The following is a 16,072-nucleotide window of genomic DNA, read 5'->3' as shown; positions in this document are numbered from 1 at the left end:
GGTACGCAACTGTAATGGAAAATGACTCGAGTCGAGGCCAGTAGAGCTAAAACTGTGTAATCGAAAAGCACCAATAGTAACTCAACTGTAAACTGTCCAGTCTGCCCCAAACTTCACCTGCATGAGTCCTTATCTAATGCTTACATTGACTTATAGTCATAGCACCACCTGCAGGCAATAAAAAACACATTTTCTCTTTAATGTTATCCCCTTGGGCAGCATGGTGGCGCGGTGGTTAGCACTCTTGCCTCACAGCAAGAAGGTTCCAGGTCCAAAGACATGCAGGTTAGGTTAATTGGTGACTGAATTTCCCATAGGTGTGAGTGGTTGTCTGTCTCTAAGTGTGATTGGCTGGCGACCAGACCAGGGTGTACCCTGCCTCTTGCCCGAAGTCAGCTGGGATTGGCTCCAGCTCCCCCGTGACCTTGACAGATAAGGGGTATAGATAATGGATGGATGGATGTACTCCATGCAAACCAAATGCAAACCAAACCAAACGCTCCATGTCCTTAGTTGTGTGTGTTCGTGCCATATACAAATTACGCCACTGGAGTTTCGGGCCGCCTTGCTATGACGACCCTGCCCACTTTGAGGTGGTACGCAACTGTAGTCGAGTCGAGTCGAGTCGAGCCGAGTAGAGCCAAGTAGGTACTAGTGGAAACGCGCCATTGGTGTCACAAGGAATACAGTGTGGACATCTGATGTGGTTATTGAGCCTAGGTGTAGCAAGTAGGCTCAATACTGCCCCCTACAAATTATCATCAGTTTATTCCTCACTGTGTGTTTCACCTACATGTACCAGAACTGGTGAGCAATTGTAACATCCCAAGATGTAAAAAAAAATGTCCCTTGGTACCATGATCTAAACCCAAAAGGAAGTCACAAACTCTCCCCCTAGACGGAGGTTAATCAGATCCCCTTCAGACTTGGCCAGCATATATAAAAGACCTTAATGATGAAAAGTTGTTCACAGTTGGTACAAGACTTGGTGTGGCCATGGCGAGGCATCAGATTTCCAAGTTTAACCACACAATGGGAAGTAGTTGTGACTTCACTGTGCATTTCTGAGTCTGTCCTAAATTTCACGTTTCACAAATAAAGTGCAGACTTTTCATTTTTTGTACTAGGGGAAAGTGGATTGATAAACCCCCTTTTTCTTTCAGCTACAAAAGGAGTCAGTTTGAGCTGTGTCTGGATAAGAAAGTAGGATAATAAACAATGTTGACTTAAGGCCACTAACTAGTGGCAGACATTAGGCTGACATGAGACATAATGGAGAGGAAGAGGAGGATAGAGAATAGAGAGGAGGAGGAGCCCAGTGCACCATAGGAGTCCCCCGGCAGTCTAAGCCTATAGCAGCATAACTAGGGGCTGGTCTAAGGCCTGATCCAGCCCTTAACTATATGCCTTGCCAAAAAGGAAGGTTTTTAGTCTACTCTTAAATGTAGAGAGGGTGTCTACATTCACCAACACATGTTGGTGGAACAATCCTGCGTTCTAAATCCTGCCTGGTGAGCAAACCTTAATCTTAACCAGTCAACTTCAATGCTTAAACCTACCATTTTCATTCTGGAGCGAACATCACCCTGACTTTAATCCTGGTTCGGGATCAACAACCACGACCATTCATTTCCCATAAATGTTTTCTTTTTTCCTAACCCCACTAATCCTAATCCTAACCCCATTCCTTAAACCTAACCATAATCCAATCAACTAACTGTCATCATCATTCAACTTCCCAAAATGTATTCCTAACTAGTACCCTATTGAAAGAAACCTTTGCCCTATAAACTAAACACAGAACATTTTTCGACCGCACCACATCACAGTGGCAAATCACACAAAACGCAAATCACACAAAACACAAATTTGGATTTTACATTCCAAGACCAAAGTGGAAGATAGGGGGGAAAGATGACTGGACAGGAAGACAAAAAGGCAATAAAAAACTATAAACAGAAAGAAAAATATACAGAAAATATATACACAGGGCATACCCCTGTTTGCTAAGGTGGGAGTATGTTCTGGTAGTTTGGAACAGCCTTGGAGAGCCTCTAGGTTAGAGGCCTGACTAACCTCCATATGCAGTACATCAAGTGTCTCCCAAAGATCTTAAATAAAAACCTATTCCAAATGACTGAGAATGGCCTGCTAAATTGGGGAATACTTGTTTTTTAAACACATTTATTTTTTGCAACAACACCTTTTTATCATATTGTGTATGTTGGTCATATCTCAGTTACTAAGATTTCTTGAAATACCAAGGCATTTTAAAAGGCCACAATTCTGTTTTGGCCACTAGAGGGCCCTCCAGGACGTCTTACAATACCTTTCAAAAGATTCCAAGACACAAAGCTTCTTTAGCACTGATAAAGCTGTAATTGAGGTGGACAGCTTCAAGAATCCTTCCACAGAACAGACAGACAGACAGTAAGAATGACAAACAGACTGAGAGGATGAAGATGCCTTTTCTGCAGGCTATTCAGCATCATACAGAGAGGACACATTTCACACTACACATCCGTACCATCCTTTACCCTGACCTCAACCACCCCTCTCCTAGTGCCTGAACCTAATCACATCACTAGGGGCTGCCAAATTTCCCAATATTCCCAACTATCCTCTGAGAGGCAGGGGAAAAGGGTTCTGCAGCTGTTTCATATTGGCTTCTAGGTGTCTCTATGGTAGGCAGAGGACTCAGAGTTCGGGCTGTCAGCATAAAGACAGTCTGCATGCTCCTCTGAGAGGCAGGGCAAATGTGCTCTGCAGCTGTTTCATATTGGCCTCAGTGCACTACACCATCTGCAGCTGACTAAGGGGAATGGTGCAGTAAGGATCAGTAAGTATGGTGCGTATGGGGGACGGGAACAGGTTGAAGGCTTGGGGTAGAGCTGGCTTCGGAGGGGGGGCTTGGGGATGAAATGGTTGATTTGTCATGCCCTCTTCTAAATTTGATTCACTCAGACAAGCCTAACCCTTTTCTATAGTTGTAAACTGGCCAAAATATTTATGTTAAAAACTATTCTGTATAACTATATAAATTCACTAACCTGTAATACATATGCAATTTGCAGCAGTTAATAACCCATTTCCAGCAAACAATGTGGGCTTCATAGGTAATCGTCAGTAATTGGCTTTCTGGGAAAGACCTAGTCTGATTCAGAGAGAGCAGCTCTCTTATCTAGAAATATGGCCAGAGGCAGAACTGCTGTCCTAAATGCTTCTCTGTACCTCCATTAGAACAGTTACACACACAAAATCCAATACAGACTGGGTCTGCCCCCAATCATTTAAATCAATTAAGTCAAAAATAAACAGAAGAGGAGTTATACATAAAAATCTAACTCACATTTCCTGGCTTTGACGAAAAGAGAGTTCTCCAGAAGCCGCTGCAGCACCGCCTGAACATGGTTGTCATCAGCAGGATGTCATCCAGGTATATGAACACATGCTTGTTTAGCATGTTTTGGAGCACGTCATTGTTGAGGGCCTGGAAAAGACAGCTGGGGTGTTTTTGAGACTGAAGGGCATCACTCATAGAGTCCGGTGGGGGTGTCTTACACTCAGTTTCTGCTCGTATGCGGACCAAGTGGTAAAGATGTTGGCACTCTCCAAGAGCTCCAAGGTGGTGGAGATGATGACAGTAACCCAGGATGAGAGGAAGCCGAGGAGACTGTAGGATGTCGAACTGGATGGCCGCGTGGTGGTTACTGGACAGGAGCGTTTGGACAGGCACTGTTTGGCAAGTGACCGTTCCCAGGAGGTGACCATTGAGGGTGCTGGCAGGATCCACTTCAGGCATGGGAGTCCGGTCGATGCCAAGCTGCAGAGCCAGGTCCTCGTCGATGAGGCTTGCATGAGGGTGTGCGAGTCGCCTGCTAGCAGCAAACGAGCGTGGCACAGGGGATGTTGAGGAGGTAATAATTTGTTGGTGCAACTCACCAGCAGTTGTTTGCTGGACACCGTGAGACGAAGTGACCTGACCAACCACAGTAGAGGCAGAGGTTCACCTGCCAGCGGTGCCTCCTCTGTGGTGAGACTGGTGCGGCTTACTTGCATGAGCTCAGGCTTCCTTGTGGGTCAGCCATCTGTGTCGTTCCCCGTAGTCAGGGGTGCGTGGTCGAGTCACAAAGCGTTGGTCTGCCTGCCCCTGCCACCATGCGTGGATGTGTCGGTCTATCCGGGATGCTAGGAGACAGCAGAACTGATGTTACTGCACGTCTTTCACCGGCATGGCCTCCCTGCTGACACTGTCTCCAACCAGGGTCCCTTGTTCACTTCCATCTGGAGAGCGTTCTGCAAACTGGTGGGGGCTACAGCCAGTCTGTCTTCTGGATTCCATCCACAGTCCAAAGGGCAGTCAGAGAGGATGCACCAGGAGACGGAGACTGACCTACGCTGCATGGCATCTCGGCATACCTCGTTCTGGTCCCAACAACTTCTGTCAAATCAGATTGTTATTCTGAAATGCATTCACCTACTTGCCAAGTGTAATAAAAGTAACTTTGATTTTTTGTGTCTACAGTGTGCTGCATTTGAGTCCTAAACACTCCTGTTACAAGCTGTCTGTTATGACCAGAAGCACACACAGATGGACTTGAAAGCTCAACAAGGCCAAGGCACCAAAAAACAGCCTCTCACAAGAAACACTTACTAATAGATACCAACCCGACTAGACTCAGGTTGGTATCTATCTGATTAGACTCAAAACTCTCACAAGGAACTCTCACTAACACTGACTAAAGACACTGGAATGCTTGATACAAGGGTACAAGATTATCTGGCACAGGACAGGGGAAAACACAGAAAATGCATACACCAGGTAAGGTGGCACAGGATGAAACAATCAGGGCGGGCCAGACAATCACAGAAGTAGGAGACACACAAGGGCAGGAAGTCAAGGGACGTGAAATGAGAGGGAAAAGTTGAACACCACAATAAAACAGAAAGTACCAGAAAAACACATGAATTAAACTTAACAAACTTGAAGAGACATAACACTGTCTGATTGTGTTGGGTTGGCTGGCGCTTCCAGATGGGGAGTGATGCTCAGTTGTCAGGGTTACCAAGGTTGCAGGTGATAGCTGCGCCGTGCTACAGGTAGTGCAAGATAGACTGTCGCTTGTTAGAGAAACATGCTGACAGTGACCTGAAGATTCACACAGCGGGATGTGGGGTAACATGTGGGTTAAGATCATAGTTCCTTGTTTAGATTTCAGAGAAAGTCACCCAACTGATTGGCGACTGCTTTCTCAAGAATCTTGGGGAGAAAGGGAAGGCTAGATATAGGTCCGTAGTTAGCTAACATGCCTGAAGCAAGAGTTGGCTCTTTAAGAGGAGGTTTAATTACAGCCACTTTAAAGGCCTGTGCTACATAGCATGTTAATCAAGACATTAGGTGCCTCAATGATGACACTGCATGTATTTCTCAGCATTAAGGACACCATTAACCCTGACCAAATCCCCAAACTTAAAAAGAAACCTCCACCATACTTCACTGTTGCCTGCAGACACTCATTATTATACTATTATAATTATTTATACTATTATTTGTGCATAGTTGAGTCACTTGGCCATGTTTCCATGTCAGAGGTTGATGCAGTCATTAACAACTTTGATCAAAATGAAGGCTAGTCTAGTCTAGATGGGAAGCACTCGACTCATTCAATGGCAACTGTTGTGTACTGAAATCACCACAGCAGAGAAAACCATTGCAAATGTTTCACAGAGATCTCTAGCTGCTTTAAATACATGGGATTTGGATAGAGACAAACTACACAGGTAAATGTAATTTGTCATTTAGTGTTGTTGATGATGTCTTTTTTTATTATAGTGAGTATCTTTTCACAATCACTTGTAATCTTATTGGTTCATTGGAAAGAGACCTTTGTTGCCTCCTTAAATGTTCTATGTGTAATAAGTATTATTGTAAGTAACTCATTACTATTTCAATGTTGATTCCTGGTACATTAAATCTCCAAAGCGACCAGAACCACCTGAACTTCCCAAACCTCAGATGATGAACTCAGACACTGCAGTCTCAATAGCAGCAGATAGAACAGAGTTTGTTTGGAATGCAAGTGACAATCAACTGAATGTCCCAGCATGGTCTGCATTCAGTGCCTTACCATAAGATACTTCCTGTGCTCTATCCAGTGCTCTCTACATGCCTTCCATAAGAGAATCACCTCGTGATCTTTTGACTATATATAAAGATTTAATATGGCTTGTACCGCTTGCAGAAGAACTAGGATAAATCACATCCTAGTGACTGCCAACCTTGCTATCTATTGCAAAGCACAAGATCTTATGGAGCAAACTACCCTCTTTACAAGGAAAGATAACAATGAAAATAGGCGGTATGCACATTATCATGTCTTACCTGGCAAGCATCAGCAAGCTCTATGGTGATGGCGGCCTCTTTGACTTACTGACTGAGTCAAATGTGTATGCTGAGGAAACAGCTTGACAAATACAGAGTGGCAAACAACTGGCAAGAGGAGTTAGGAGCATTAAATTACCTCTGAAACTTTGTTCAGGATCTTCTGGAAAGCTATACAATCATGGCTTATAAAACAAGCTCTAAGTCCAATAACTGGAAAACAAGAGCAGCTCTTGAGAGATGTGCAACATGCATTCCATGCTAATAACAAGACTTGGAGATTGAACTTATTACGATCCACAACAGTATCCAAATGTTCTCGAATTAGAGTTTGCAAACTTAGCATAGTGGTTCAACTTTCTGAAGGGTGCTGATCTGTTGCTGCATATTCTGAGTGTGAAGCAGACTTTCAACTCCAGCCTGAAGCTTACACAGTCATGCAACAAGGAAGATTTGTTGAGAGGGATACATGGGTGGAGTTCTTGGCTTTACATTAAGAAAGGCAGCTCTCACAAGATGGCTAATGGCAAGACATGTCCCCACAGCGTATCCTGAAAGACCTGACGAAAATAATTCAAAAACCCATCTGGAACATAGAGCATTCAGAATGGACAGATGCAGAACCCTTTTGACCTTGATAGCATTCCAGAAGAACTGTTAAACACTGTCACAGGACAGGTTGCTTCTGAAAAGGTTGCAAAAGATCTTTCATGTTCATTCAAGATGGTGCAAAGCATAAGCTTTTACAGCTTTTATCGCTTTTATCGAATAACACCTGGCAACTCATTTGCTTGCCCTGAACTCGATGTGAAGTGTTCAGTGGTCAGAATGGAAGCCTGTGAGAAGTTATTAATAGCTGTGGAGGTGCAGCGGGAAAAGATACCAAATACCTGAGGAAAGGGGGGTTTATGTGGTCCTACTTTGACTGAACAACAACAGTATATTTGGAATAAGGTGTTCTGCTATTGTTATACTAAGTAATAAACCAACCTTGCTGCCTGATGTTGTGTAGAACATGTTGTGTAGAATATTATTATTATTACTTGATAGCAATACATTAAGACAATAAGTAAACAAGCAATGACTGGTGTCCACTGCCACTACTGAATCTTAATTTTATCTAACACAGACAATGAGTGACTAACACGCCAATTGTTGTCATTTCTGTAGCAATATCTGATTTAGGATAGAGAAGTCAGAAGAGGAAGCAAAACCAAAAAAAACAATACCCAAAAGGAAAATAAATAAAGGAATAAATAAAAAATGAAGGAAGGATGCTTGCTCATGTGGGGACTCTCTCTTAATCAAAGATTTTGGTCTAGACCTGCTATTTATGTAAGTGTCTTGAGATAACTCTGTTATGAATTGGCGCTATATAAATACAAAGAAGAAGAAGAAAAGAAAGGAATAGAAGTGACTCCGGTGGTTATTTTAGGAGTTAAATACCCCAAATTAAAGTTAAAAGGTATATCTGAAAAAAGACACACTGAAGGTTTGGACCCATGTTGGCTGAAAGAAGACTTAATGTCAGTGAGTGTGTGGATATGGACCTTTGAATAAAAGATTACAAACCAAGAGACAAAAGTAAGAGGAGGCAACTTAAAAGAGCAAGAAGTTCTATTCAAAGGATAAAGGTGTCACTACAGAGCAATGCTGAGACAGCTCTGGGATGACCTTAAAAGCAATAAAGGACAAGCAGTAAAGAAACAGACAGAAACATTCAACTACAACAAGTGTTGGATTATGCCTGATTTTGTCGGGTGCAAATTTAGGGAGATATTGATTTTGACAGAAAACATGGAAGCATGGACTATTCCAGACCACACAATATGGTCATCCTGAATGACACTAAAACATTGCAGCACTATCAGAAAAAAGGAAAGGTCAAAAGAAGAGAAAAACATAGTCAATAGCTTGGAGATAGTATCCAAGCTCTTAAACAAAAAAAATGGAAGAAGCCTGGAGTTGAAAGTAGAGACTATGACTCAAGACTCAGACCTACCGTACTGCACCCACAATAGTAATAGTAAATAGTAAGAGTAATTGACATGCAGGGGCTGATTACTGGACTCCCTGATATCCACATGGGGGGAAACAAATGGACAAAAGCATTTGAAGAAACACTGGGAACAGTACTAACACTGGTTGATATACAAGTCACATGGGCTTGAACACTGGGGATATGACGAGCCGTCAATGTGCAGTTGCACCTAGCACACAACTGCCTGCCCCTCCCATACTAGCACCTCTAGTTGTTAATGTTGATGTTAATGTCTATACACAACAACAGAACTCAACAGCACACCCCAAACCTGAAAGGACTGCCTGCACAACCTTGAAGGGTGGAACGGGTGGGAGACTCATTCAACAAGGCCCACAAGGATGCTGCTGGGGATGCAACCAAACAGGACAACGCCAAGACTGTCCAGTAAACCCATGGCCAAGTCCTGCAAAGGGATCAGCCAACTCAATGTAGACAAATAGACCCAGTCAATCCAGGGGCAAGTCCAAATCATGTTTACCAGTAAAAACCTGGGGGTATATGCTAGCATGTCTGAGTTAGACCGTGTACTGGTTAAGTGACATGAATAAACCAGTAAACCAAATACTAAATAAGTGGAGGAAATTATCCATATCCACTCCAATATAAGCATAGATTGGAGACTATGCTATCAAAACTGCTCCACTTTGAGAACTAATTAAAGAGGCAGGGAATTAGACATTGTGAGAGCCCCTAGGAAACTAAGACCAGATTTGGAGTTGTCAGCATTGTTGAATTCGGATGTAACATATCACGTGGATGGATTCTGCTAGAAGAACCACCTGGGTAATCAGGCCGGGTTTACAATCATTAAACAAGAAAATGGAAATTTCGTGACGACAAAGCTGAAAGTTGCGACCAACTGTGCTCAGCGCAAATGGCAGAACTAAAAGCACTAACTGAAGCCTGTAAATGAACAGGGGCAAGATTGATAATGCAAACACTGACTCAGCATATGCGCATAGTGCCTTTCATTTGTTTGGGGCAATCTGGAAACAAAGACGGTTTAAGAGAGCAGATGGAGCTCCAATTCAACATTTGACGCAAATAACTGAGCTTATATGCAACCCTCTAAACATGCCATAATTAAGTTCCAGGCACACAGAAAAGTAAATGATTGTTATACAGAACAGAACTGGCTGAACCCACAATACAGACAGACACTGAGACAATGGTTAGGAGACTGGAACGTTTATTCACTACTGGGCAGGAGGTAGAAACCGGGAAGGGCAGGCTGGCAGAGTGAGAGACCGGACCGGGGTGGAGACCTGGGGGAGCAAACCGGAGAGGGAGACAGGACCGAGACAAGGAACAAATACTAAATCTAGCGGTAGGAAATCTGGAGACAAGGAGCCGGAAGTAACCATTGTAGTGGAAAAGAGAGTCAAGTCATCCACACCACAGGAGAGTGAAGGAGTTGACTGGCACAAAGAGATATCAGACAGAATATTATAGGCAATTGGGCGTATCATAAGCACAAATGGTTTTCTTCCTTATAAGGTAAGAATCTAAGTAAAACATAGCATTATAAATCACAGACACAAAGAGCGACAATAGCCAAGGTAACTCCATAATTTCTGGTCATCCTCCCCAACGCTAAAATCAAGGTGGTTTCCTGTTTTCTGATCAAATGCCCTCAAACTCAACTCCAGGTGTTTTCCTGTTTTCGCCGTGTCCTTTTCTTAGGATCAGTTGCAGGGCAGATATATACATTTGGCATGTCTCAGTGTTGTTACACTTGTGCTTTCAAAGGTCATCAACAACTAATTGTCATTTCAGTATTTTTCCATCACACCATACGGGAACGGACAATCTGGCAGTGAGTGAAAGAGTGAACTGAGCTTATAAAGACAAGGGAGGAGTAGGTGGCTGGATTGCTGATGAGGAACAGGTGTGTGGCTATTGCAGGTGTGTGGGTAGATGACCGGGAGTAACCCTCCTGACTCCGCTCCGGCGACAGACAGGGGGAGACAAAACACCCAAGAGGGAGAGAGACAGCAGGATCATAACAATGATGATGTCATAAACTGAAACAATAAAGCAGCCAAAACAGCAGCCAAAAGTCAAATAGCCATTTTAGCACCTCTAGTTTCACTAGAGCCAGTTGCCACTCCAGAATATACCATTTTGATGCAACAGAAAGCAGGCCAAGTGAACACAGCACAGTGAACACAGCAAAGGGGGCAACAGTTGATGGTAAAGGTCTATGGCATACACATGAAGGGTTGGCGGTTGTACCAGTAACATGATTGGCCATGTTGATTCTCAATGTGCACCGCGTAAATTGCTGTGCAAAGGGGGAGAGAGAAAATAAAATAACAAGGGTATTAGTTACCAAATTCACAGACAATAATGAACGAAGTACTTGAATTGTGCTCAGAACAATGTGAAAAATTAATAAATGTTTATCATTCTATGTCTCAGGGGCCTATTGGAAGAGTAAATGTAACTCTTAAAGCTAAGCTAAGCAAAATTTGTGCCAGCACAAAGCTGAACTAATTAGCTTTTGCAGAACAGAAACGTGCATCTAACGCATGAGATACTAAGAGGCAGATGCATGCCAGCATCTCACCTGAGAGAGCCTCAGACAACTGCAAGAGGAACTGAAGGAATATATGAAGCAATTAACTGCCATCCATAAGTCTATCTATCTAGGCTGTCTATACAGAAGAAAAGCGTCCCAGAAACTAACAGGACTGAATGGAAGCCACAAGAACAAGGATGAGGGGAAGACTGAGTGACAGTGTCCTCTTTTATTATTTCTGTGGATGGACAGGTGTGTGCGACAGTGGACTGACTGCACTGGGGACATGAACGTGACTTTGAATAGGATGCACTATATTTGGACCTGGTTCTGTGTCTCAGAGGGAGAGTGGGTCGTCCATCAATTGGAAGGTAGATCGCGGTTCGATCCCCAGCTCCTATGAGTCAGTGTGTCAAAGTGTCCTTGGGAAAGACACTGAACCCCAACTAGCTCCTGAAGCAGCTTCAGTGTGTGAATGTGTGTGAAAAAATAGTCTCCTCCAGCTTAGATTCCTCCTGAATGAATGAGGATGTAATAACTATACAAATACAAACCATTTACCATTTGCCACGTGGGAAGGAGAAGTCACAAGTTACTGTGCGTGTGTTAGGAAATAGAAAATGTGCAGACACGCTTATGCTAATACATTTTTATGTTAGTACATTTATGCTTTATTATCATGAAGTTTTAGCCTGATGCTGGACTGTGTGATGGTTGCTGTGACCTTTACACAGATCAAAGAGATGTGTGTTGGCGTAGGATGTATCAGACTGTGCTTGCATTCTTGAGATAAAGAAGAGTTCGAGAAGGCCTTGAACGGAGAGAAGTCAGCGTACCTGCGCTTCCCACCAACCGCCCCTGCAAGGAGGAGAGGGAGCAGGGTGCGGCGGAGGACTGCTGAGAGGAGGAACTTTGCTTATACATGTTATATATGCTTGAAAGACACTGAGACTGCTCAGTGCAGATGTAGATCTTTGCCTGTACTCCTTGCTTGTTGCAAGTAAAACTTTGAACTGAGATCTCTGTCTCTGAGAGTTTATCTTGTGTGTTGGGAAATTAATGGTACGAACTAACAGCGAAAATACAGTTCTGGTCTTATAGAAATAATTTCCTGACAGCGTGTGAATGTTGAATGCACTGTTCTTTGAAAGTAATAAACAAGTTGATATGAATCCAAAAGTATAACACTGCTAAACATAGTTATTTGTTGATGTGTGATTTCTGTGCAGTATTGACAGTAGTGTAGTAGTTCTGTTTGGTCTTAATCACTGTAAAATGGTGAATGGTCTGTATTGGTATAGAGCCTTTCTAGTTATTTTGACTACTCAAAGCACTTTTATGTTACATCCTCATTCACCCATTCATACAGGAGGAATCTAAGCTGGAGGAGACTATTCTTTCACACATGTTCACACACTGAAGCTGCTTCAGGAGCAAGTTGAGGTTCAGTGTTCCTACCCAGTCTCTTGCACCACAGTTCACCCCACAGCTCACTGTCAGCTTATACTTCTGATGCATGGTAATGAACTGCTTATACATATACTATATATACCTCATCTCATATCCTAATGTCATATCTCATTATATGGTTTGGTTATAACATAACTGCAAAACTGCAGGCAAAAGCTACACCTCAAGTGCAGCTTACATCTAATTCATAAATAGTATGTAGTCATTTTAATATACACTGTAGTATATCAATATTTTGCAAAGGCATAATGTTGTTAATCCATATGATCAGTATGGCTAACGAATGACTGTTGCTGTTGATATGTTTTGTCATGCTTACAGATTATGTTTGGGAGGTATTTGGATCAGAGTGAGCGGAACATCGAGATTGGCCATGGAATGACGAGAATGGGGGTCATGAGGGAATTTTCCTGGCCAATTAGTCCAGGTTTTTCACCCTCACTTACACTGTTTAACTTATTTAATGTTTTGTTGTTTACTCTGCTAAACTGATTGGTTTGTGAAAGAGATATCTCTCAGAGGAAGGATGTGCTGTGAAGGTGTGTCTAGTCTATATGCCATAATGTCTTTTTATCATTTTATAATATTGTTATTGCAGTCCACGAAGTCTGGGCACAAAATACACTATTGTGTTCCCAGAAGGACCAGAAATGGTTGCATGCAACCAAGACATACATGCCCAGGCTACTCTGGCTACTTTGGCTATGATATGTGAATGTTGACTATGATATGTGAATGTTGACTATGAACTCTTGCAGTTAAGCCAAAATGTATTTGCTTAACTGTTTTTGGCTCAGACATAATAATAATAATGATAATAAATTTTATTTAGAGGTGCCTTTCTGGCACTCAAGGTCGCCGTACAAGAAGACAGTAAAACAATAAAACATAGAAAATTCACACAATATTAAATAAGTTTACACAATATAAAAACAGGTTGACAGTGCAATTAAAATCATAGTGAGAAAGCAATCCGGAACAGGTGGTTTTTGAGTGTAGATTTGAATAGGGAAAATGAGTCAATATTTTTTAGATCAGGTGGTAGTGAGTTCCAGAGCCGGGGAGCAGAGCGGCTGAAAGCTCTGCTCCCCATGGTGGTGAGATGGGCAGAGGGGACAGTCAGGTGGACGGAGGAAGAAAAGCGGAGGGTACGGGAGGGCGTGGCAACATGGATGAGGTCCGACAGGTATGGAGGGGCAAGATTATGGATGGCTTTGAATGTTGTCAGAAGGATTTTGAAGTTGATGCGGTACTTGACCGGGAGCCGGTGGAGCTGCTGCAGGACGGGGGTGATGTGGTGGATGGAGGGGGTTCTGGTGATGATACGGGCAGCTGAATTCTGGACCAGTTGAAGTTTATGGAGTGATTTGTGAGTGAGACCAAAGAGGAGGGAGTTACAGTAATCCAGGCGAGAAGTGACAAGGCTTTGAACAAGGATAGCAGTGGTGTGGGGCTTGAGGGAGGGGCGGAGGCGATTAATGTTACGTAGATGGAAGTATGCAGACCGGGTAATGTTATTGATATGGGATTGAAAAGATAGAGTACTGTCGAGGATGACACCCAGACTGTTAACCTGAGGGGAAGGGGAAACAGAGCAGTTGATGATGGTCAGATTTGGATAGTGTTGATTTAGAGCCAATGAGGAGAACCTCAGTTTTATTACTGTTTAATTTGAGGAAATTTGAGTTCAACCAGGATTTGATTTCTGCTAAGCAGTCAGTGAGGGAGGAGGGTGGGAAGTTGGAAGAGGGTTTGCTGGAGAAGTAGAGCTGGGTGTCATCCGCATAACAGTGAAAATTGATATTATATTTCCGGAAAATATTGCCAAGGGGAAGGAGGTTGATGAAAAGGAGGGGCCCCAGGACAGAGCCCTGGGGCACACCTGAAGTGACAGTGGAAGGCTGGGATGTGAAGGTCTTGAGCTGAATGAACTGAGTGCAGCCCGAGAGGTAAGATTGAAACCAGTCTAATGGGGTGTGGGTGATGCCGATGGAGGGAAGTCTATTGAGGAGGGTGGTGTGACAGATGATGTCAAAGGCCGCACTCAAGTCAAGGAGGATGAGGATTGTGAGTGAACCAGAATCAGCTGCCATGAGGAGGTTGTTGGTGATTTTTATAAGTGCAGTTTCTGCGCTGTGGAGGGGACGAAAACCGGACTGGAACTGTTCATAAAGGCTGTTACGGCATAGATGGGAGTGAAGTTGAGTGGCCACTGTTTTTTCAAGAATTTTGGAGATGAAAGGTAGGTTAGAAATAGGACATAAGTTATTGAAGTTGGAAGGATCAGCACCGGGTTTTTTCAGAATTGGAGAGATTGCAGCAGTTTTGAGACACAGAGGAACTGTTCCAGTGGTGAGGGAAGAGTGAATGATGGCAGAGATGAGGGGGAGCAGTGAAGGGAGGCAGGCTTTAACCAGAACTGTGGGGAGGGGGTCCAGCTGACAGGTGGATGGCTTGGATTTGCGGATGAGGTCTGAAATTTCCAAAGTGGTGGGGAGCAGGAAGGAGGAAAAGGAGTGAATGGGTGGGAGACATTCAGAAGAGTCACTGGCAGTGGGATTGGTACCAAGGTGCTGGTGGATTGTGTGGATTTTTTCATTAAAAAATGACATGAGGGAGTTACAGAAGGCAGTTGAGTATAGGTGAGATGGAAAAGAATCCGGGGGTTGGATGATGTTCTGGGACACCAGATCATCACAAAAGGTAAAGGTCTCAGCTTTAGTGGATAGAGCACTGATTTCTTCAAAGGACAGTGAATGGATGCACAGAACATGAAAATATAAAACACTGAGCAACTTAGATATAACCATAGACTGAAAAAGTTTGAGGACAGCACGCAAAAGGTTCACATGGATTCAGATGTGCACTTCTGAACACAGCTTGCTGTTTCTAGGATGTGTCATGAATTTGCTGCAGCCCCTGCATCATTGATTAATGATAATGAAAGCATGAGGAAAACAATGAAAGCTGAAGAGGCTGTAGTTGAGGAGATACGGCAGCTACAGAATTCAGAGGAACCATCTGCCTGCATCGTTGATAGCATGGTGAGAGCATCTGGAAAAAGATTGCAGCCTTAACAGGAAAGGAGGGCTTCAACTGTGCGGCTGTAGTTTTTGACAGATATGACCATTGGAAGATCTATATATTAACCAGGAGGAGGCTCATACGAGATTGGGGGTGAATGCAAAATACCTCGCACAGTCACATCCTTGTCTTATCATCAAATGTGATGACACAGAGGTACTTGTTTTGCTTGTCTAATATGCAAGCAAAGGGATGCGTCATCTAGTGTGTATATGCAGTCTGGACATGGCCCAAGGTAAAGATCTGTTCCAATCTGTACTATTTCAAACAAACTTGGAGTTCTGTATGCCATACCCTCACAGGCTGTGACACCACAAGTAGCCTGTACAGGAACGGAAACACAAAAGCTTTAACAAAGCTGATTTGCAAGAAATGTCAAACTTTGGATTATCTGAAAGCTTGGAAGAAGTATTGCCTGTGGCAAGAAAATATGTCTTCCACCTGCATGGACAAAAGAGAAAAGAGAACAGGAACCATTGATGAGGCCAGATACATTTTGCTTTCAAGCAACATGTTTTCAGAGCAATGTGCCAGACAGCAGTGTGTGACACTTGGACATGCTGACTTAGGA

The sequence above is a fragment of the Pempheris klunzingeri genome, chromosome 8 (assembly GCF_042242105.1).
Source record: "Pempheris klunzingeri isolate RE-2024b chromosome 8, fPemKlu1.hap1, whole genome shotgun sequence".
Lineage (NCBI taxonomy): Eukaryota > Metazoa > Chordata > Actinopteri > Acropomatiformes > Pempheridae > Pempheris > Pempheris klunzingeri.
This window is presented reverse-complemented; position numbering follows the sequence as displayed.